Raw genomic sequence first — 22945 nt, 5'->3', positions numbered from 1 at the left:
AGTAAATTCATTAAACACGCTGACAGTGAGGCAGAGGAGTGTTTCTTCTCCAGGCTGAACTTCACAGTTTTGTACTGAAGGAGGAAATCCATCAGTTTCACTGCTGTTTCCAAGCAGATCCTCCAGAGTCTGACAGCAGCAACTCTGACTGAAGACGTCTGTAAGAAATATTTCCTGTTTACATCCTCTGATCTTCCACTCTGGGTTTTCTTGTACGTCACTTTGTTTGTCTGAAAATGAGCTCAATAAATAAGCTGGACGAGGCTCGAGTCTTCAGCTGGGGTCAAAGTTCAAGTCAATCTCACATCCTTTTGTAGGAGTGACCTTATGATGATCTCAGTGCTGCTGGGCCCGAGTGTCTCCCTGTGGTTGATGGTTTGAATCCAACATAAATGTGAAGATTCAGGAAAGATAAATTGCTCTCAGCTCCATTAACACCAACGCTCCTTTGAGTACAGCAGCTAGACTGGTAGTGGTTGTTTTTGTGTCTCATCATCCTCTGGATGCTTCTGCTGAAAGAAGTAGAATAATGAGTCAGTCTGATGGTGCAAGAAGCAACAACATGTTTGTGTTTGTTTGTTTCTTACTTTAAGTTTCTGCAAGATGTGGAGAGAGAAATATGCAGCAAAACCAGCGAGAGCCAAAACTAATGTTACGGTGATGACAACAATCACCACAGGGACCCTAGATCGACCTGCCGTTGATGAATGAAGAAATAAACATAGTCACCACAAATGGACCAAAAAATACTCAAGATGCAGAGATGCAGAGAAAAGTTGGAGCATTTTCTCACCATTTGTTGGAGTCTTTTTCTGAGGAGCTGGATTTTGCAGTGACGTCTCTGTTGTTGAGGTTTTAGCAAAATCTGTATCTGGAAAAAAGAAAAACAAACAAAACAAACAAATAAAAATCTATGAAATTGGCAGTTTTTGTTTTTTTATACACAGTGATCACATGTGTATAAATGAATCCTCTTACCAGAGACGGTGACTCTGCAGCTGTTGTAACCGCGGCCATAACCTGTGTCCACCTCACACAGGTACAGACCCGAGTCCTCAGTCCTGAGTCTGGACAGCTGGAGTCTGATTCGTCCTTCTCTGAGGGCGTCTTTGTCACTCTGGACTCGTCCTGAAAACTTTTTGTCCTGAACCTCTGAGAACTCAACACCATAATAAAGATAATACAGAGTTGAGGGTTTCTGATCAGTAATCAGTCTACAGAGGATGTTCAGTGCTGAGATGGACGTGTCTGGTTTGGTGGTGAACGTCCACTCCAGTGTGATGTTGTGGTTCTCCTCTGCCTGATAGGAGCTCTGTGTCACATCCACTACAAATGATCCTGTTGAGGAGACAGAGAGGAGCAGACACACTCACAACTTTATACAACATCAGAACTGTGAAGCACAACAAACAGTCTTTCTGACAGCCTCCCACACGATAGTTTTTCATGTTCTTCCACCACAGTATAATTCCACATTTTACTCTCGTTTTGACTAATCTCTGATTATTCGAGACCTTGTATGTGATTAGAAGGATTTTCAATTCAAGTCTGGATTTAAAACAGGAGCCAATAAAGAGAAATCAGCATGGGAGAAACATGGTCTCACTTTCTAGTCCTTGTTTTTCAGATGGTACAGCATGGTGGATCAAAATGTGATGTTACTTTTCTTTGTTCATAATTCATCAGTTCGACAAGATCTCCATGAAATACAGCTGAACTCCATGACATAGCCTCCACCCTCCTACAGATGGCTGCAGATACTCATTACTGAGCTCCTCAAACACACTGATCTGAAGCAAAGCTGAGACCATTTCTGATGAACTGGCCAGATGAATCTGTCAGATCCTGTGTCAGACCTTTGTTTTGTTTTGATTTTTCCTATTTCTTAAGGACGTGACTTTCAGATACTGTTCATCTGCTGTAGATAGTTTAAGCACACACTGGCCTCCGTGCTGAGATAGACCCAGTTTTCAGCTGATAGCTATTTGGGAATGATCTTGTTTGTGCAAAAACATTTTTATGTCCGTCAACGTGTTTGAGCTTTGGTATTATTTTTATAGGCTCAACCAAAGAAATGGGAACAAACAATTTGTAACAAAGTGTCGAAGGAAACAGTTTGAAATCGGTTCTTTGGTAAGTTGTCTGCTTTGTGCTAACACCGCACTGATTTAACCTTTAAGTTCGGTGACTAACTCAGCTTCAACCTGGTCCAGTTAAACTGTGAGCACGACATTGTCATATTAAAAGCTTTTCAACATTCACATCAAACATTCACTCCCACTGAGGTTTGATAAATATGAAAACAAATTATATTGAAGACTGACATTAAGATAACATTTTACTTCTTGAGACAAAAACATGATAAAACATATATTCAGCAATTCAGTATTTTACAACTGGACTTGCATGTTAAGCAGAGAGAAATGTGAAATTGTCTTTGTTTGCTGATTTCTGCTTCTTCTGAAACTGCAGCGTTTTAACGTGATGGTCTTGGCAGACCTGCTATAATTGGACACCTCCATTTCTAAATCATAAATAAAAATATATAACATGCAAAGAATGGATCAAGGCCTGCAGATGACTTTAGCATTAGTTAAATATTGTTGGCTAAAATGGTCTAAAAGTAGAGTCTGTAATAGAAACACATTATTTACCTTTAACTGAACTCAGGTAGATGATCAGAGTCCACAGTGAGGCCACGAGGAAAGGCATGAAATCCACACTGACATCTTATTCACAGTCTGTGGGGATCCAGAGCTTCTTCCTCATTACACACAGAGACTGAAGACACAATGAATTCTGTTAAATCTCAACACAGACGGGCCAATCATGTCTCCAGAAGACATTACACTTTCTTTATATAATGATATTTGGCCTTTATTAAAAATAAAACTACAGGCGTTAAACGTCACAGGAGAAATGCTGCTCATGGTGAGTGCAAACCTTTTACAGTCATTTCCCCCATAACCCTGTAACAGGACAGTTATATAAAGACAGCTGGGCATTAATGGGAATCTTCTGTGGAAATGAGAGAACCAACAGAGAACCTTTCAAACCAAATCTTTTACCTTCAGCTTTTTAATAAGACAGACATACAGACAGACAGAGATACGTGTGTGTTGATAGCCGATGTCTCTCTTGGTTCTATTACACTTGCAGTCATTCTTTGACCCTGTTGCAGATCTGGACCTGGTGTCAACAAATCACTTTGTGCTATTTTTGACGTTCACCCTGTTGGTTTGTTTCTGAAATGTTCACAGCATGACTTCCTGCTTTTTTTTTAAGGTAGCGATGGACTGATATAGATTCTGAATATGTGGCCTTGGCAGAATTTGGTATTAAAGCAATAAAAAAGTATTTACTGTTAGTGCAGATATTTGTTTTTTGTTTGAAATAAAAATTCTACTAGTATTTGTAGTATGTTATATGAAAATATTTGAGGAAGCTTGTTTGCCACCTTTTTGTGCACACACACTGATGATCATGTAGTCCCAGCTCCCACTGCTTCAACTAATAATATATAATTTTGTGGAAATACTATCAGTGTTTTTAAGACCAAATTATTAGAGAATCTGTTAATACAGTCAGGGAAAAATATTTGAGCCCATGCTGATTTTGTAAGTTGTAAGTAACTTTTTTGAAATGACTTTTTCTGAATTGTTTTCTTTTTTTGTTGCTGTTCTGTCTCTCACTGTTCAAATAAACCTACCACTGAAATCATAATCATTTCTGTGTTAGTGGCCGATCTTCCAAAATCAGTGGGGGTTTAAATAATTTGTTCCCTACTGTAAAAATCTATAGCATCAGTAGATACTGTAGAAATCTGAGTAGTTTCATGTAAAAAAAAAAAACCACAGTAAAACTGTTAAATAAATTACAGTGAGGTTGAAGTTTTACAGTAACGTGCTGACGAATCCTGCTGCAAGGTTTTTACTAGAGTTTAGGGATTTTATTACAATGCTCAACACTGTAAGAAATGACACAGGTGCTGATACCTGTTAACAATGCTGTTGTCATTATTCTCACACACTTCAATGAGGATTGCAGCCACAACTACAGGATACACTTCATATTATCGGCACTCAGCGTGGATGCCCACTCGTGCCACGCTGTCAGTGTGTCAGTCTAACCAGGTTAAGAGGCAACACACTTGCAGATGAATTTATTCTAATTAGATTTCAGCTGAAAAATTTCGGCTTTGTTTACAATTTTTTGTATTTAATGCTCATTAAAATGTTTTTACATTTAGTATTTTGATGATGTATCCAGATCAGAGATCCGGGCACAGTCCTCCAACCAGGTAAGATGCTATTAAGAGGTAAAGGTTTCGATAATAGTGCATTTATTTGGTATCCGATCGATGTCAGATTTTTACGGCATTTAAGAGTCAAAGTTTTAGCCTTAAGCTGATCTTAGAGTTGAAGTAAAACGTCGGTTTACCTTGAACAGGTGTGATTAAGATGAAGGCAGATCACAGGATTAAAGTCACGAGTAGAAAAGTGCAAGAAGACTCCCTACAGAGCGAGCTGTACCCGCACATAGTAACAGGTGCAGAGACTGACAGAGCGACTCGGTCTCTTTTCTTCGAAGCGATTGCTGAGCGGCTCTCAGATGGCTCTTTTATACGCGTCACAACGCGCCATGCAACGTGCGTAATACTCTTCAGATAAACTGTTTGGAAATACTTGTAACCGCAAAAATACCTGCGCTCTTCTTAATTTTAAATCATTTTCTTCTTGTTGGTCCAGTTTATGAAGTCCCACAGCTCCAGTTTGAGGCTGTGGGCTCAACATCTAGAAAATCGCTTTGATATCTTTGTAAATGTTTATAATTTTGTTCATTGTTAATGAACATTACACAACAAAATCAAAGTGGGCTCTATGCGCCTTGATCTAATAGTTTACACTATTAGATCTACCACTGAAGGTAGAAAACAATCAGCGGCAAAGCTTGGAAGGTATAAAATTGCGAGAATAAAATACACAATTTTGACAATAAAGTGGCAAATTTATGGCAAATAAATACTTGTGATTTTTAGCTTAGTATCGCCACATTATCATAAAGATCCGGTGTTTATAAAGACACGTTGAATTGGGTCTGTTCAGAAAACAACCAACTGATTTGGATGACGTGATAACCTTTGCACCAAGAACTATACAACGGAAAGATACCAGGACGTGGTAAGTTATACCTATGTGAATGATTGACGTGAATGTTGAAATCCTGTTAATATAAGAATGTTAAAATGAGCATTCTGCGTGGACCTGAAGATGACGTTGTCATAGTTATTTTTAGAGGATTTTGTTCTATTTTTAGCTTAGAGTTCATTATACTAACAAGTCGCATCAACGCTGGGCCAAAGTTCAGCACGTGGTTAAAGTTTGTAATCCAGCCAGGGTGTAAATATCACTCAACAGCCAGTCGTAGAGCTGAAGCAGGAAGCATCAACACATAAATCTACTCTACCCCGCTTAAATCACAAGACCACCTCTGACTGAAAAGCTGTAGATTTTTCTTGTTTGCACAAATTAATTCAGATTCACACTAATTCTGTTCACAGAACCAACAAAATGAGGAAGAGGAGGGAGAAAAATAATTAGATTGAATTACAATTGGATGGAAGTCAGGATCAGAATCAGAATCACAAAGACTTTATTTATCCCCAAGGGGCAATTAACATACAAAAGAGCAGCATGGCGTTGAAGATAAGGACATGACATAAACAGGCAATAAGAGTGAGATAATAAATACACAGAATATACAGTATATACACAAATTACACAGTTTTAAAATTAAAGTGACTGAAAGGTGAATAAACAACTGTAAGTGTCTGCAGTATAAAAAGACTGTAGTTTATGTTTCTGAATGGTCTCGACGACCTTGTAGTTCACCTACGAAAATTACAATAAACCAATAATAAATGGCTATGTGTCTCGATGCATTCTCAATCATCCAGGAAAGTAAATCTCCAAAAGTTGATTCTGTTCATCTGGACGTAGCGTTTTGTGGGAGAAACGTTTCGTCACTCATCCAAGTGACTTCTTCAGTCTCAGCTGACTGCAGGTTTCCCCAATCTAATAAACAGTACATTTGCATAATGACTGAAACCAGCCCACTGAAGGAACAATGGGCAATTGTTTCTTGATGGTTCTTTGGGGCACCTTTAAAGGTTCTTCTATGGCAGACCTTCCCAAAGGTAGAAAACAATCAGCGGCAAAGGTTGGAGGGTATAAAATTGCGATAATAAAATACACAATTTTGACAATAAAGTGGCAAATTTATGGCAAATAAATACTTGTGATTTTTAGCTTAGTATCGCCACATTATCATAAAGATCCGGTGTTTATAAAGACGCGTTGAATTGGGTCTGTTCAGAAAACAACCAACTGATTTGGATGACGTGATAACGTTTGCACCAAGAACTATACAACGGAAAGATACCAGGACGTGGTAAGTTATATCTATGTGAATGATTGACGTGAATGTTGAAATCCTGTTAATATAAGAATGTTAAAATGAGCATTCTGCGTGGACCTGTTCCCTCCTGGCTGAAGATGACGTTGTCATAGTTATTTTTAGAGGATTTTGTTCTATTTTTAGTTCATTATACTAACAAGTAGCATCAACGCTGGGCCAAAGTTCAGCATGTGGTTAAAGTTTGTAATCCACAAAGTGTGGGGCCCGCCCCCTACGGGGGGCGCAGAGCCATTGCAGGGGGGAGCGCGGAATGAAAAGGGGGAGAAAAACAACAAAACGCTTGGACACTGCTAGCACGGGGCGGCCACAGAAATGCAAAGCAGGAGATGAAGCATAGCTGAATATGTTTCCAAACCAACTTCATTCTAAGCCAAAGAAAATATGGTGAAGCATGTCTGCTGTTGTTCCATTAAAAGATTTAATGGAAACGGAAGGCTGGGTGTCTGTACCGCTGTGATTGGCTGAGAAGCACGCGCGGGTCACTTTCAAGTGTCTGACAGCATGGAGGGGGGAGAAGAAACTTCAACTTTTGCCACAAAACCAGCCAATCACAGACTTGGATGCAAAAATATCTGATTAGCTGTTTTGGTCTCCAATCAGCTCGAAATGACGAAATGCAATATCCCAGAATCCATTTCGTCCAAAACTCAAACGAGGCAGTGGTGGAGGAACACAGAGTGGCGGAGTTTGAAATATTACTCTTTCTGGGTCATAAAATAAGCTTTTAAGATATTTTCATGCGAGAATGGTGCTGTGTAAACTTCAAATACCTGCTCGATTCATCAACACATCACATATTTCCATAAGTGCTCTAACGTTTTCGGCATCCAAGTCTGTGATTGGCTGGTTTTGTGACACAAATATAACGGTGTACACAAAGAGTTGAACGCGCACGGGCAGAAATGTTGGGAGCGCGAGCAACACATTGCGAGCTAACCCAAATACAAAAACTGAGCGAGAGGGGCTGCTATTGTGTGGGTGTGTGTGGATAATAGCAAACACTGAAATACATTTTTTGTATGCAGCAATGAATTTTGTTCACTCAAATTCAGCTTTTCTTCTTCCGTTTCCACTATACTCTTTCATTCACATACATTATTCTCTTGCATACATATATTTTCTTCAGACATGTATGCATTCTCTTCTTACATTCATATATTATTGAATGCATGTAAATGAGAGCAAAATGTAGGAATGCAAGTATAAAGTATATGTGTGTGAAAGAAGAATGTCTGTGTGTGACAGTGAAAGAATTAATTTTGGCTTGTACGGCCCCTCATAGGTATCCGTCCATCATTTGTATCATTTTTAGCTTAATCAAGTCATTCCTGTTCATTTTGAAATCTTCTGTTTGTTTTTTCACTCCAAATTCACAGCAACACCCAAACAGAACCACTCCTGCTCAAAAATATCTACAAATTTAAATCAATGCCATTAGACCATTTTATCCAGCACATTTTAATGACTCTACTTAATAAATAACACAACCTGTGTTTATGTTAGAGTTCACCAAGAGGAAGACCTGAACATACAGAGGCAGTCAGACTGTCAAAGCTGAAACTGCTGCTGTCAGTGAGTTGATGACAGTTTGACAGAACCAGACATTTACAACAAGTTACAACAAAACAGCCGTATAAACACTCACAGGCTAAGCAGTGCAAACAGAAGGCTGCATTACAACCATATGAACCATTAAACATGAGCTCAAAAGTTTGCCCTCTTGTTTTTCTGCTCTCATTCAGTTCCTATTTCACTGAGCGAGTTAATATTTTTATACGGTGTCGAGCCTTAAAGCACAAACACACACAAAAGACAGACAGGAAAGAAGCAGCAGAAAGAAGAGAGAGAGCCAATGCATATCAGACTCATCTTATATAGGAACAGGGATCACCCCTCCTGTATCATTTCATCCTCTTTTTTTTCCCTCTTCATCTTCCACTTATGATATACATGACCCCGCACCATAACTTCTTGCAGAACAATCTCTCATCCATCACTGCATTTGGTCCGTTTGACAGTTTCATGGCCAAAGTGAGTCTGAAAGTCTACAGAAAGGCAGTTAATCCATCTAACACTTTCCTTGGGCACGCATGCTGGACATAAGCTGCTATCCATGCTGAGTAAGGGTTGTTTTTTTTTCTTATAGGTGTTCAAGGGGCTTATGTTTTTCCCTATAGCTACTTGAGAAGGTTGCAGGCCCTTGCTTGGCAGCCATCCAAACAACGGCACGGCAAACTAAATGCCATGAAGCAGTCCAGTCAAACCCCGCTGCCTGCTTCTGCTGCACAGCCATCTTGAACCACCGCGTGCTTCTACTGTACAGTTAGATGCAGCTGCATGCCAAGAAGGGTCATATGCACATACCTTAGCAGTACCAAGTTTAATTAACCCTTTGTTGGACTAGTGACAGTAGGTCATAAAGGGTTACATTTTTAAGCAGTATTAATCAACATTTGGTCATACAACAAGTGGCACAATATTTTTGTAACATACTGGGAGATATATATGACCTAAATACATAGGTCATGTGATTTGAACATGCAGGTTAAATGCTTAACACAGTGACTCCATATATAAACACTTCATTGTGAGCATGCATAGTATATACGAGTGTATATGATTACACACAATTTATGAAGGTAACTATGATTACATGTCTAGTGTATACAGGTACATATGTCATAATAAGATCCAATCAGTTTCTACACAGAAACTTTCTAAAGAGCTTTAAAGCTGAAGGAGTCTGCTGAAGTCAAAGTTTCAGTTTGCTATGGAAACAATGCTTGTAGTCTCTTCTTTGATCGTTTTGTCTGTGACGCCTCTCTCTATGAGACTGTAACGACTGAGCGGACAAAATGAATTAATATCTTATTATTTACATCTGCAATGGATACAATAATTCATTCACATTTACATGCCAGTTTTTGGGGGTTTTTTGTTCTGTTTGCTCATTTCCATTTATGTGTTTTTACTATTGAACATTAATGAAGTAAAAAAAGTTGACTAGAATAGATACCAGACAACGAAAAAGGATTTCACGCACTGCTGTTAGTACAGCAACACACAAAAGCTGAGAAAGCAGTGATAACAGACTGCTTAAAAGCTTATAAAGATGTCATGTTGAAATAAAAATAGGAAATTACACACCTGCAGTCGGCTGATTCACAAACTCAAAGAATCTCACAAATCTGCACTTTTCTCTTGATAAACTGATCTGTGAGCTTCTGCAAGACCAGTTTAGCCAGTTTGGGCTTTAAACAGTTGCGAGTTTGGACTGTTAGACTGTGTGCAGATAAGACAAGGATAAAGATAGATTCAATTGTCTGCTGAGGTAAAGTAAACAAGCCCGACACTTGTCACTGCAGGTGAATTACATCACAAGGCAACTATTGTTACTAAAACATGGATTTTAAATGCGTTGTAGAACAACACACAGCGACACTACACATGAGTGGGTTTTAAATGCACTGTAGATTTTCAAACTCCCGACAACCCTCAATGACTACATGCATTTAAAACTGAGAGGTGAGGTTGAATGCATACGTGCCCACCCCACCGCAAGGTCCTATATGTATGTGTTATAAGATAAGATAAGCTTTATTAGTCCCACACGTGGGGAATTTGTTTTGTCACAGCAGGAAGTGGACAGTGCAAAAGTTATGAGGCAAAAATTAGAATATGTTATGAGAGTGTGAGTAATGTGGATGTCTAGTTTGTGAAATAAAATTGAGGCACAGGCAGCCAGAATGCCTCCCCTGCACCCTGGTGACACACCTGCACCCCAAGGCCCTGCATGTGTGGGTGGGTGTGGTGGAGTGGGAAGTGGGAGGCAGTCGGGGATGGGGAGGGAAGGAAGGGAGGGCCAGGCAGCCCATCCCTGGGGCCAGCTCCCCCAGGGGGCCCAGTCCCATCCAGACCCGGGCCCACAGTAGCAACACCACCAAGTCCCACAGAACCTGGGGCAGCCCACCCAACCCCACCGCAGAGTATACTGTACCCACCCCATCCAGTTGTTTGAAATACACTGGAAGTGGAGCAATCAAAGCTAAAGTGAAGCTGCAGAAAGTCTTAATGATGACAAGGAAAAAAAGAAAAAAGATGGAAAGATGTTAAAGTAGTTTTTACTTCCACAGATCTCTGAGCACACACACATTAAATAAACACAGATGCATCCATTCACAAACAGCTGATTAAGAAATGAAGGTGTTATTTGAAGATTGCCTGTTTTTCCACATTTAATCTGCTGTCATTGAAGCAGTACAGACCACAGTGGAGCTACTTCCAAAAAAGAGATCTTGAAATAGTTTACATTTATACAGTAGGTAAAATAAGCATTGAACACGCCACCAAGTTTGTAAGTAAATATATTTCTAAAGGTTCTACTGACATGAAATTCTAACCAGATGTCAGTAACAACCAATCCAAACATGCAAAGAAATTAAAGCATAGATGTGCATAAAAGAGTTTAAGAAAAAGTATTTAACCTGCTCCTCTATAGAGAAACTAGTGGGTGCATTACTTGGGTGTGATTTTGGCCCATTCTTGCACACAAACTGTCTTCAAATCCTATTTGGGATCATCGTCCTGCTGAAGCATCCACTCTGGTTTCATCTTCATCGTCCTGGTGGATGGCAGCAGATTTTTATCAGGAATGTTTCAGTGCATTTTTCCATTCACCCTTCCTTCAGTTACATGAAGCACGCAGTGCCCTATGGTTGCAAAGTTGAAGGAATGACTTATTACCACTCTGAGTTATAAAAAGCTGTTAATAAAACTATGCAGTTACTGCGGCTGACACTCCCAGCGAGGAATCCAGATTGATATCACCTGCCAAAGTTTATTCACTCCTTCTGAAAGACTCTCTAACCGCAGGATGAAAACCAGTTGTGTTGCATTCTGGCTCCGACAGTGATGTCATCCATGAAGAGCAAATGCGACAGTATTGCTTTAATGGCTTTTTTCCGTTCCAAGCCTTTCCAACTTGGCTGACTTTGCAATGTGTAAAACTTTCAGGAAAATAACTTTATTTATAAAAAGCTGTTGATGAAGTGCTTTTGAAAGTAGATGAAACAGTTACATATTGTATTTGGTAAAACTAGACAAATTTTTGACAATCTGTTTTGCAGGTTGACAGTTTGTGCCCAGATGAATATGCAATTATTTACATGGACTAAATAAAAAAAAAAAAAAAAAAAAAAAAAAAAAAACAGATTCTTAAGCAATATTTTTAAGGGCTAGCTAATCCAGCTCTCACACTGGGCAAAGCTGGCATACACTTTGGGCAGTTGGCTGGTCTACTGTACACTCATTCACTCACATGCCAACAGGTGTGATAAGCCCATAAAACATGCTGGGTGACTCATCTTCCCGAATTATCGTATGGATATATGGGGTAACACAAACCCACAACAGCCACTATGCACATTAAAAAAACAAAACAAAAAACCCCCAATAATGATAGTTAAGGTTGGACATCTGGAGTGCTCAAGCTCATATTTTTAAGATCAAGGATCTTGAAATTTGTGGATCTGGTAAAATTTAAAACTGGTCGAATAGAAAGTAAGAAATAATCTCTTACCAGAAAAAATTTCTTAAACATTTGTTCACAGACAGACTGTGGAGTTATTGTTAGGGCACCTGGGTCGTCGACCCAGTGGTTTTGTGTTTTTGGTTCTGGGTTTATTATATTTTTAGCCTTCGTTGTCTAATGGGTTAAAGGGTTGTGCTGAGTTTACGTTCTCTGCGTGGTTTATGTTAGAGTTTTAGTCTTTTGGCTCCAGTCTGTGTTCCTTAGTTGCTGTGAATCCCCTTATCAAGTCTGCATCTGTGTTACGTTTCCTGTTTTACTTTGAAGTCTGTCTCATGTTAATGTATCAGGTTTTGCTTCCCCTGTCTTGTTAGCCCTGATTTGCCCCAGCTGTGTTTCCCTCCTGTCTCTCATTCACGGATTGCTCCCTCTGTGTATTTGAGCCCTGTGTTTTCCTCTGTCTGTGTTGCGATCTACCATCTTACCATGCTGTGTCATCTGCCTGTCAGGTTTTTGCAGTTTTCAGTTTAGGTTTTTTGGTTGTGTTTGCAGTAAATCTAAGTTTGAATTTACCTTCCTCCTCTATAAGTCTGCACTTTGGGTCCTATCTTGCTTGCACACAGCTGTCACATGACAGTTATGAGTTCAGGGATGAGCTGAGCTGTATTTAAAATAAACAAGGGATGAAGTGGGGCATTAAATATTTATGTGCTTATTGTGTATAATTATAGATTTTATAAACAAACAGTTTTGGGAAGGTGTATAGTTAAGTAATCAAAGATCAATGGATATCTGTATATATTGATGTAAGTGGCACAGATATTGAGTCATGTCTGTTTATATTGTTAGTGTCATGCTTTGTTGTTTAACACATTTCTGCCATGAAGCAGCTCCACTGCCTTCAGTTGTCAGAGACAGTGACGCTGCAGCTGTTGTGGCCGCTGCAATAACCTGTGTCTATTTTAACATCTGTTTTAACATCTCTGTTTGCTTTGTGGATTTTTCTAAACTCTATTTAGTCGTGTTGTGTCCTACAGAAATAAACATTTAAAGATTAATTTGTCTTATTCTCATTGTTTCAACATGTATGATGAAAAGCAGGTTGGATTTAAGATGATGTGCTAAAACAGATAAAAAGAAACATACATTATATCATCACCAGCTCACATGAAAAAATCATCAACATCAACATCACATTTATATGGTTAGTTACATCTGAATATATAAAATCAAGTCACGCAATGTGAAAAAAAAAAAATGTTGCCCTCAGATGTGATCAGCAGTGGTGTGTCTAGAAAATTTTTGTTGGGGGGGCCAGGTAGGGGCACAGATTTGGAGAAGGGTGGCAGATGTAATTGGCAGATAATGTTTAAAAAAAATTCTACCAACCATTAACCATAATTCAATAACCCTGTAAACCTAATAACCGAATGCGCTTTTAACTCTTATTAGAATGAGATTTTAACCACTACGGTGCAAAGTTTTTAGATACTGCGTTGATAAAGTACAAGAGATACAATCAGTGCTTTGTCAGTGTTTACTCAGCATTCAAGGACAGCAATATTTGCATAGTATTTTTTACTGACATATAGTGCACATATGTTTTGGGCAAAAACATTTTTTACTATTAAAATACGAACATTTGTAACAAACAATTGACAAATTAGCCAATGCAAAACTTTATCTGCCTATTAAAAAAAGAAGATAATCTTCTCACAAACTGGTGTTTGATTTTGAAACAGGAAAAAAGTGGGGAAACAAATGAAAAGACTAACATTTGAATAAAACCTGAAAGCAAGTAAATACTTTCTATGCTGCCTTATGGTAAACTTTGGTAATACTGATAAAGAACAACACTGGCTGATGATGAAATGCAGTCAGCTGGCATGGTGACACTGCCAGTATTAACCTGCAGGGCTGGACTGGGACAGAAAATCGGGCATTTTGACTACAGACCGGCCCACCAGGTATTAAAGCCATAAAGACTTTGAATGAAAACAAATGCTGTTGTGACAGTGATGTACACTGTCTTGTTGGTATATGTATGATTTCTATACATTTTACGTCAGATAAAAACTTTGGTTGTAAGATTTAGATAATTATTTAATAAAAGCGAGATATTTTAAATGAGAATAAGAAAGAAAAGTATTTCTTTGTGCCCCCCTTTCCCTGTTAATGCCCTACCTGCTCCCTGGCAACACTTTCCTAGATCCGCCCCTGCACAGTTACCAGCTGTCAGCTACATAAAAAAAGGATCCTGGTGTTATTTGTCTCTCAGAAACAGTTCATAACTTCCCTTCAACTCATTCATGTCACCTAAAAGGTAAACCTGTTTCTCCATCACCTGTTCAGCTCTGATGGTTCAGTAAGAGCATCTCCTGGTTTCATCTTCATGTTTCCCTCTCACCACATATCCAAACTGACATCATGACCAGCAGCTTTACAGCTGTGGCTCCAGCAAACATCAGCTGATACTAGAAAGTAATATTAAATAAATTCTGACAACAGCTGATCAAGCTTAAACGTGCTGCTGTTGTTTAGCGCGACATCTGCAGGTTTCCTCTTTCTGGCGCAAATTGGGCGATAAACAAACAATAGAGAAAAGCCGATCAGCTGATCAATGATCAGTTTCATGATTGAAGTAGCAACAGGAGAGGGAGGGGGAGAGAATGAGAGAAGAAGAGGCAGCCGTGCCGCGTAACGACAGAATAAATCCAGCTTTGTGTCTTTTTCCATTCTAGCTAAAGTTCGGGACAAACTGCGTCTCTTCTCAGCTCAATACGAAACGTGTAATATTTTCTCTGAATGAGGGACCATCCCATTTTTTTAAGGAGCCGTTGGCAACTCTACTAACTAACCTTATGAATAAAATAAAGTTCACTATCAGTAACATCATAGCACCCACCCAGCTGTATATAAACTCCATCAAGCTGGCTAGAACGCAGTACGAGTTATTGCAACTGAGGGTAAAAAGTCAGCACAACGAAAATAAACTGCACCTAAACTTGGTTTATATCTGACCCAGATAGACTGCAGGTCATAACTTCTTACCTGAAGTTCAGTTCACCTGACACTTGGACCGGCGGCCGCCTCGGGGCTCTCCTCCTGCCTCCCCTTCCCTCATCCACCTGCTGGCCTCTGTGGAAGCCCCGCCATAGCCACCACCAAACAACTGAGTTATTTCTACACATCGACCTGCATCTGGCCAATCCACCACCTCTCATTGTTCATGCCATTACAAAAAAATAAAAAATAAAATAAGCCACCGGGCATATGCCCGGTATGCCCGAATCTGTCCTGGTCATTGTGTCCTTGGGCAAGGCACTTTACCCTACTTGCCTACTGGTGTTGGCCAGAGGGGCCGATGGCGCGATATGGCAGCCTCGCTTCTGTCAGTCTGCCCCAGGGCAGCTGTGGCTACAACTGTAGCTTGCCTCCACCAGTGTGTGAATGTGAGAGTGAATGAATAGTGGTATTGTAAAGCGCTTTGGTTGCCTTGAAAAGCGCTATATAAATCCAATCCATTATTATTTTAGCAGTGCTTTTATTGACAGTAGTGATTAGTACGGTTTCGGGCTTCTGTCCATGAGAAAGGCACTACTCTGACTGTCACTCTCCCGCTGTTCTATCTCAGAATGTGATGAAAGATATCGATGTTGGTCTGAAGCCCTGAATTCAACAGTTTTCTCTGTTGTTTAAGTTGTTGTTTTTCCCTCCGTTGGTTCCCAGCACCAACTTACTGAACAGCATCAAAACGGGAAACTTCAAATCTGGTTTATCATCAGGATGTTATGTGTTTCTATTCACAGTCTGAGATGAGATGCTAACAGTCATGAACCTGAACGAGGTCCAGAAAGTCTTCATCAAGAACTTGTGGTTTTGCGTGAGGAAGTCCTCCTCTGTTTGAAATTGAAAGAAAATCCAAAGACTCACTGAGTTATACTGAATATGAAAAGTTTAAGAGACTTTAAAATGTCACAGAGCAAATGATTCTGACACAAACTGTAAAAATCTGTTAAATGTTCTGATATTTTTACATTTACAGCTCTTACAAGAAAATCACAGACTTACGTGTTCTCTACAATTCTGATAAAACATAAATCCCCACGGGAACACAGAGATACAGATGAATACAGTCATGACGATTCTTCCCTGGCCTACAAAGACAATCCACAGTTACAAACACAGTACAAACATAATTCAGTGTTAATGATGTAAATGAGCACATTTTAAAGACAATAAGTGGAATTAGGTAAAAACCAGTATTACTCTGAGAGGTGAACACCAGACTGTATTTACATGTTTCATTTAATTTATCTCCACTTACAGTCTGGTGACCTCCAGGTTACATCAGGCCTTTTGCCCCAGGAAAGACTCGAGGCCCCAAAACCCAGAACTGGATAAAACTGATATTTGACATTTTGAATCAGAACCTCAGTATGTTTACCTGAAAGAGCTGCAGGTTTATGGGAGGATTTTACTTTGTTGTTTTCGAGATTTTCAAAGATGACCTAAGATGAAAACTGTTTGTATTGTTAGCCTGATGTTTCATTACCTCCCTACCATTACCAGTGTTGGGAAGGTTACTCCGAACCATAGTAAAGGGACCTCTGGCTAATACGTCGGGTTCTGTGTCGGGCTCGTTGCCAAAAACTAGCTTTACTTTGTTGTCTGGGTCAACTTTGGTAGCGAGAGACAGAGAGAGGCGTTGAAAGACTGCTCCAACGGAACTTATTGTTTCGGAGGAAAACATGAACACGGTGTACAGTCGAGTCTTAATAGCTTACTTACAACTGGGCTCGTCAGGCACTCTTCTTGGCTGCAGTGGTTATTATTATATTTACATGCTTCCAGCTCCCGTTTCTGCTCGATGACTGCTCGTACTTTTCTACTTCCCTTTTCTCCCTCCTCGCGCTCAAAGACACATAACGGGTATGGCGGTCCATTCTCCCTGCAGCACGGACTACACTGCCTATGAGGCTACATTCTTTAGGGCTATGCCTGTAGCATTCTGTAGCTTAGCACAACAACAACAACAACAAAAAGGCGCTCTCTCACCCAGGAAACACACAGGAACATAGCTGTCAAACAAAACCCAAACAGTCCTGACCCACGACAATATGAAACAGGAAAGTACCGCAGTGTAATCCATTTATTTCAACAAAGTAACTGTATTCTAAATACCACCTTTTTAAACGGTAACTGTAACGGAATACAGTTACTCATATTTTGTATTTTAAATACGTAACGGCGGTACATGTATTCCGTTACTCCCCAACACTGGCCATTACCTTTCATTAAGCCAACACTACACAGACTCAGTTTCACTTCTATAGAACGAGCCTAGTCCTGGACTCCTTTTAGTCTGAGACTGAACGAAATCCATTTCTAGAAAACTGTGTATTCTGTTCTCGTAAATTAACCCAGTTCTCAGATTTGGCCCATATCTCCTGACTGTACTGTGTATAAGCAGAACAATGAAAGAATGATTTTGTAAACTTTATTTTTACGTCTGGTCTCGTCATTCAGATTTGGTGGTTGGAGACTTCCAGGTTGCTGAGTTGTTTCATTCTTCTCAGGCTTTGATTCTAAAATAAAGTAAAATAAAATATTGTTTAATAAATTGTTTTATTAACTTAAAATTGATGTAATGTAGCAGTGAATTAAGCTGCTCTCGGCTCTGTACACAGTTTTATTGCTACCAAGTGGAAACTGAACACTGAAACAAAACTGAAACATGAAACCAACAATGAAGAACCAAAAAACAAACAAACTGTTGTGATGAGAGAAACAGTTTGTAGCTCTTCAGTGTTGGTTTCCTCACATGTCCTGATGAAGTTGCTCAGTAACAGTGTCACTGAGGTTGGACACTGTGGATTTCTGTGGTCGACTCAGACTCTGAGGCCTCCTTCAGGGATGTTACCTGGACCAGCAGCTCCATGAAGAATTAGCCTCACGTGTATGGAAGCCACAAAGACTCTTGTGTTAAAAAGTCCAACTTACAGCAGAAATGATCATGTTTACAGTCTTCTACATGAACCAGTGTTGGTCTCCATGGATATTTTTACCATCATATCATTTCTGTGGTTTGTTTCCTACACGTCTGTTACTGTACTCAGTACTAATTAGCAGGTGTGTGTCTGTGTGATGCAATTTATGGATGTATTCTATGTGTTCTAACTACATAGTTTTTCTGGTCATTTTTGTCTGGAATCGGAAACTTCATCAATCAAACAGGATATTTATAAAGACACAGTTTTTATGAAGGGGGAAACTATCTTAAGAGAGCTATTTTTCTTTTTCTCTCTTCAAAAAATGAAATGTTAGGTTTATAAACACCAATGTCAGGATCCAACCTTGATCCAGTTTAACAGCTCACAGTGATCACATGTGTATAAATGAATTGTCTTACCAGAGACGGTGACTCTGCAGCTGTTGTAGCCGCGGCCATAACCTGTGTCCACCTCACACAGGTACAGACCCGAGTCCTCAGTCCTGAGTCTGGACAGCTGGAGTCTGATTCGTCCTTCTCTGAGGGCGTCTTCGTCACTCTGGACTCGTCCAGAAAACTCTTCATCCTCTGAGAACTCGACACCACCACGAAGAAAATACAGAGTAAAGTATGTTTGATCAGTATTCAGGATACAGAAGACCTTCAGTGCTGAGATGGGCATGTCTGGTTTGGTGGTGAACGTCCACTCCAGTGTGATGTTGTGGTTCTCTTCTGCCTGATAGGAGCTCTGTGTCACATCCACTACAAATGATCCTGCTGAGGAGACAGAGAGGAGCAGACACACTCACAACTTTATACAACATCAGACTGTAAAACACAGGAATAAACAAAGCATCATTTCTGTTATAATCCAAAGAGCTTCAAGGCCCCCACACCACAGCCTGCTATATTCATTCATTCATAACTCCACAATCTGGTCCTGGTGGTTCTGGTTCATCCTAAAGATTTGAGAAGTTTCCAAAAATCATGATGTAAAGAATCACATTTTCTCGACTCATTTGTTTACACAAAACAACAAAAAGTAAACAGTACAAAATATAAATAATCATAATTCATATACCCTGATCTGTGTCTGCTCTGATCATAGATGAGTTTAAATGCTCAGCAGTTTTTGCTCACCTCTGCAGAGGACGAGTGTTAGAAGCAGCACAGCAGCAGAGAAGGCTGAGGGTCTGTGTGTGAAGATCACACTGATCTCCTGAAGAGCCATCACTATTACTCTGAAAATCAACAAGCAAAACAAGCTTCCTGTTACTCTCTGCATCTCACAGCAAGCAGCCCAGCAGACTAATATAACATCATGTGTTTTATTCTAAATGTTACTGTTTCTGATTCTTTAACAACATTAAAGAAATCTTACCTCTCTTCGAGGATTTTAAGTTCAGAGCTTCTCTGTGGCGCGTTTCTTCATCTGTCTACTCTGAACATCATCTCCAGACTGCAGATCCTGTACTGTTGATCAGTGAGTTCCTTCACTCTGTAACAATAACAGGAAAACAGGTTCAGTCCCAGTGAAGTCACATTCAAGAAGCTGTTTCAGTGTTGAGCAATTATGCATTTTTTAAAAATAGTTACTATGAAACTTTAGATCGTCACTTATTAAATAACAGAGTAATGATTTTAGATATATTCTGGTCGGGCTTGTACTGGGACAAAAAAAAATCAGCCTGGAGGCTTTGGTCCAAGCAGGTCACCATTATTAGTCTAAATAAATAAATAAATAAATAATATATCTAATTATTAATATCTAATTAAAAACTACATCTGCTTTCAATGAGAAGCAACGTCATTCTCACTATAATCCATTTCTAACATACTGTAAAAAGAAAAGCAACTTTTTAATTTGGATGATAAATATACTAATTAATATATATATATATATATATATATATATATATATATATTTTTTTTTTTTTTTTTTTTTTTTTTTTTTTTTTTTTTCCTTTTTGCCTTCCTGAGACACAAAAAGACTCCACACCAATAGATGCTATGAGACAGTGTGTGTTTGTTTAGCCTGTATTATTAATAAATATAAAATCCAGAAAGCTACACAACACGGTGTGGTTCATTTACAAACACAAAACTAACTTCACTTTCACTGGTTTTTGTTAGAAAAAAATCAAATTGTTGCTTAAATTTGCACAAAATGTCAGAAATCTGTCATGAACTAAAATTCTAACCTACTTTTTTCACGAGTTGTTCGGTTAACCCTCTGAGATCCAAAATGTTATCGGCCATTTTGACTACTTTTGATTTTACATTCGTATTTTACTTTGTGGCGGTTTGTGATATGGGCAATATGGGCCGCTGCCGTCACTCCCAAAACTTTCCCCTCTTCCTAAACAACCAAATCACTTTAATGTGGGTCATAAAGATGATACAAGAGCCATATATTTTATGAGGTGGTACTCATTGTGAAAAGTTTAAGAAGCACTGCACTATGCAATACATTCAATTTTAGAATTTATATTCAGTGTTAACTGTAGCTAAGCTCAACGTGGTAATGCGCTTTAAGCTAATGCTAATCTTATATTAATAAACTACACTGTCATATGCAAAAAGGTGGCACTAGGGGTGGCAAGAGATGCCACCCTTCTAGATCCGCCCCTGTGCAGAACAAACCTGATGACTTGTTGATGAATGTAACCATAATTGTCTTAACTAAAAAAGCTAAAATAAAATTGTGTAACTGATGATTGTCACAATTCAGCACAGACAGGTCCATACTCAGTTAAAGCTTAGAATTATGTTTCATAAATTCAGTAAACCTGCTTCATCTTCTGTCGTTTCAGACAGCTGGGCTCCTGAGTTTGTGTCAATGAGTCTTTTTTAATGTAGCTGTCATGACAGAAAGAAAATCTGAAAAAAAAAAACAACCTTGCTGCTGCAGTCAGCTGTGTTGTATCTCTATGTGGCAAATACAATAAAGAAAAGTGTTTAATGGTGAATAATGAAACACTCACCAGGAACATCAATCAGCTCATACACCACTAAACACCAGCATCCAAAATAATTAGGTTGCACTTCTTTTTCTAAAGAAGCATCAGATACGATGTTCACTTATTTGAATGATGATCGTGAGATTAGTCAGCAGGGTTGGGGTTAGGTTATGATCTTTTATTTTGAAATTACAATCCTCCATATCAGTGTAACTTAAGCACATAACTGAAACTGAAAGCTCAGAGTTTCTTTTAAGTCACCTTAATGAGACAAAGTCCTGCAGGTCTCTGCATGATTCCAAGAACAGTTCTTTATAAACATAAATATAGAAAACAAAACAACCCCCCCCCCCCCCCCCCCCCCCCCCCCACCAAATAAATAAAAAGAGGTCTAACCACAGATAAAGAGCCCATATTCCGACACAGTGATCCAAACTGTTGTTGTCAAAGTGAAATGTGTCTCTGGAGCCGAGCAGGTAACAAACTGAAACAAGGATTAACGAGTCACTGCGGGTTTCTAACATTCCATGATCTATTTATCAGGTAAACACTGAGCATGAGGGAGGCAGGAACGGCTGACCTTGATTGCATCACAGCAAACACATTAATGTGTCTTCACTTTCTCAACCACACAAACACCACTTTAATGCATCATGATTTTGCAGTATTTTATATATTGTATTTTTGTCATTCTCCAGGTCTGACTTGCCATTTCTGTCTTTCTGTCCTCCTCAAGCTCTCCCTCTCTCCCTTCACTATCTGTGTGTCTTTGTGTGTGCACATTCCGGTGTTCTCGTCTTTGTGCAGCATCAGGACTTTGAGGACTTTGAGCTTCAGTTTCGGGGCTGCACGTTCCTGCCTGGTTAAGAGACAATATTCAGGAGAGTATCTAAGTTGTAGTCAGCGCTGGGTTGTTGTATAACAAACAGACAGTCTTGTTATGTGAGAATTACTTACCTGGGGATGGGCGTCCGGGTACACACCGGCTCACTCCTTGGCGGCCACTTGTCGGGGCCTGGAGCCTGGGGCTCGCTCGGGCCACTTCGGAGGTGGGGTGCCCCCGGCCTCTCGGCCTGGGGCTCGGTCACTCAGGCACAGCTGGCTGCCGGCGGAGCTCACGGGCGCGTCACTGCAACTCCCCCTGGCTTCTGCTCCGCGGCTGCTGAGTGAGCCCTCATCTGGGACTCTCCTCAGCTCTTTCTGGGACAGTGGCGCAGCTGCCCCTCTGTTGGTCTTCCTTGGTCTCTTGTGTTCTGGGGGCCTCTGGATGTCTGGAGTTTTGATCTCCTCCATACCTGCTTCACGCCCTGGAGGACGGGGCTGTGGCCCCCCCACACCCTCTAGCAGATTATTACATGAAGGAACCTTTTAAAAACAAGCGCGTCCATGCTCACAGGTGTACACACGGGTGATCACACCCACAAACTACACCCTTTTTGGCTCCTACCTCAAAGCACACTGTGTTCTGTTGATCTTATGTGCTGCACAATAATGTTTAACATTTAGTATTTACTGTCATATTCCCATATATCATTGTGATGCTGTTTATTCTATTACTCTTGTTCTCTTCTGCTTGTTTTCCTTTTTCTTTCTCAACAGGTGATCCAGGTGATTGATATATGCATTTTCTTTTTCTTTTTTTGTTTTTTCTGCCCATTCTGTTGGTTTTTGTTTTTTGCCCTTCTCCCCCGTCCCTCTTCTCAGCTGTTTCTCTTTCCCTCTTTCTTTCTCCCTTTCTTTCCCCCAGTCAAGTCTGTCCCGTATTCAGCAAGTGAAAATAAAATAAACAATAAAAGGGTGAATCAAATAGACCATTACGGCAAGGCTGGGATGGTCAGTTTGGTAAAGTAAATCCGTTGGGCATCTTTCTTTGCCTTTAGACAATAATTCTGATGGAAAAAGAGCCAAACGGGACAGGCAAAAAAAAAAAGAAAAAAAAAAGAGAATTACTTACCTGTGTTCTCCTGTGGAGTGGAGATGGAGAAAGCT

At 39.7% G+C, this 22945-nt stretch overlaps 2 long non-coding RNA genes across 2 annotated transcripts; both read right to left on the bottom strand.

Moving 5' to 3' along the window:
- Positions 1–864, bottom strand: LOC113017195 (uncharacterized). The gene is made up of 3 exons (XR_003271412.1): positions 794–864; positions 588–694; positions 1–512 (listed from the first exon to the last, which is right to left on the bottom strand). It is a non-coding gene; the product is annotated as an uncharacterized LOC113017195 (long non-coding RNA).
- A 14654-nt stretch (positions 865–15518) lies between these two features.
- Positions 15519–17587, bottom strand: LOC113017196 (uncharacterized). Its single transcript, XR_003271413.1, has 3 exons — positions 17515–17587; positions 16076–16161; positions 15519–15903 (listed from the first exon to the last, which is right to left on the bottom strand). It is a non-coding gene; the product is annotated as an uncharacterized LOC113017196 (long non-coding RNA).
- Between the last annotated feature and the right edge of the window lie 5358 nt (positions 17588–22945).

This window comes from Astatotilapia calliptera, unplaced genomic scaffold (genome assembly GCF_900246225.1).
Source record: "Astatotilapia calliptera unplaced genomic scaffold, fAstCal1.2 U_scaffold_1, whole genome shotgun sequence".
Taxonomy (NCBI): domain Eukaryota; kingdom Metazoa; phylum Chordata; class Actinopteri; order Cichliformes; family Cichlidae; genus Astatotilapia; species Astatotilapia calliptera.
Note: the sequence above shows the minus strand (reverse complement) of the source record. Positions and strands in the feature narration are given on the sequence as shown.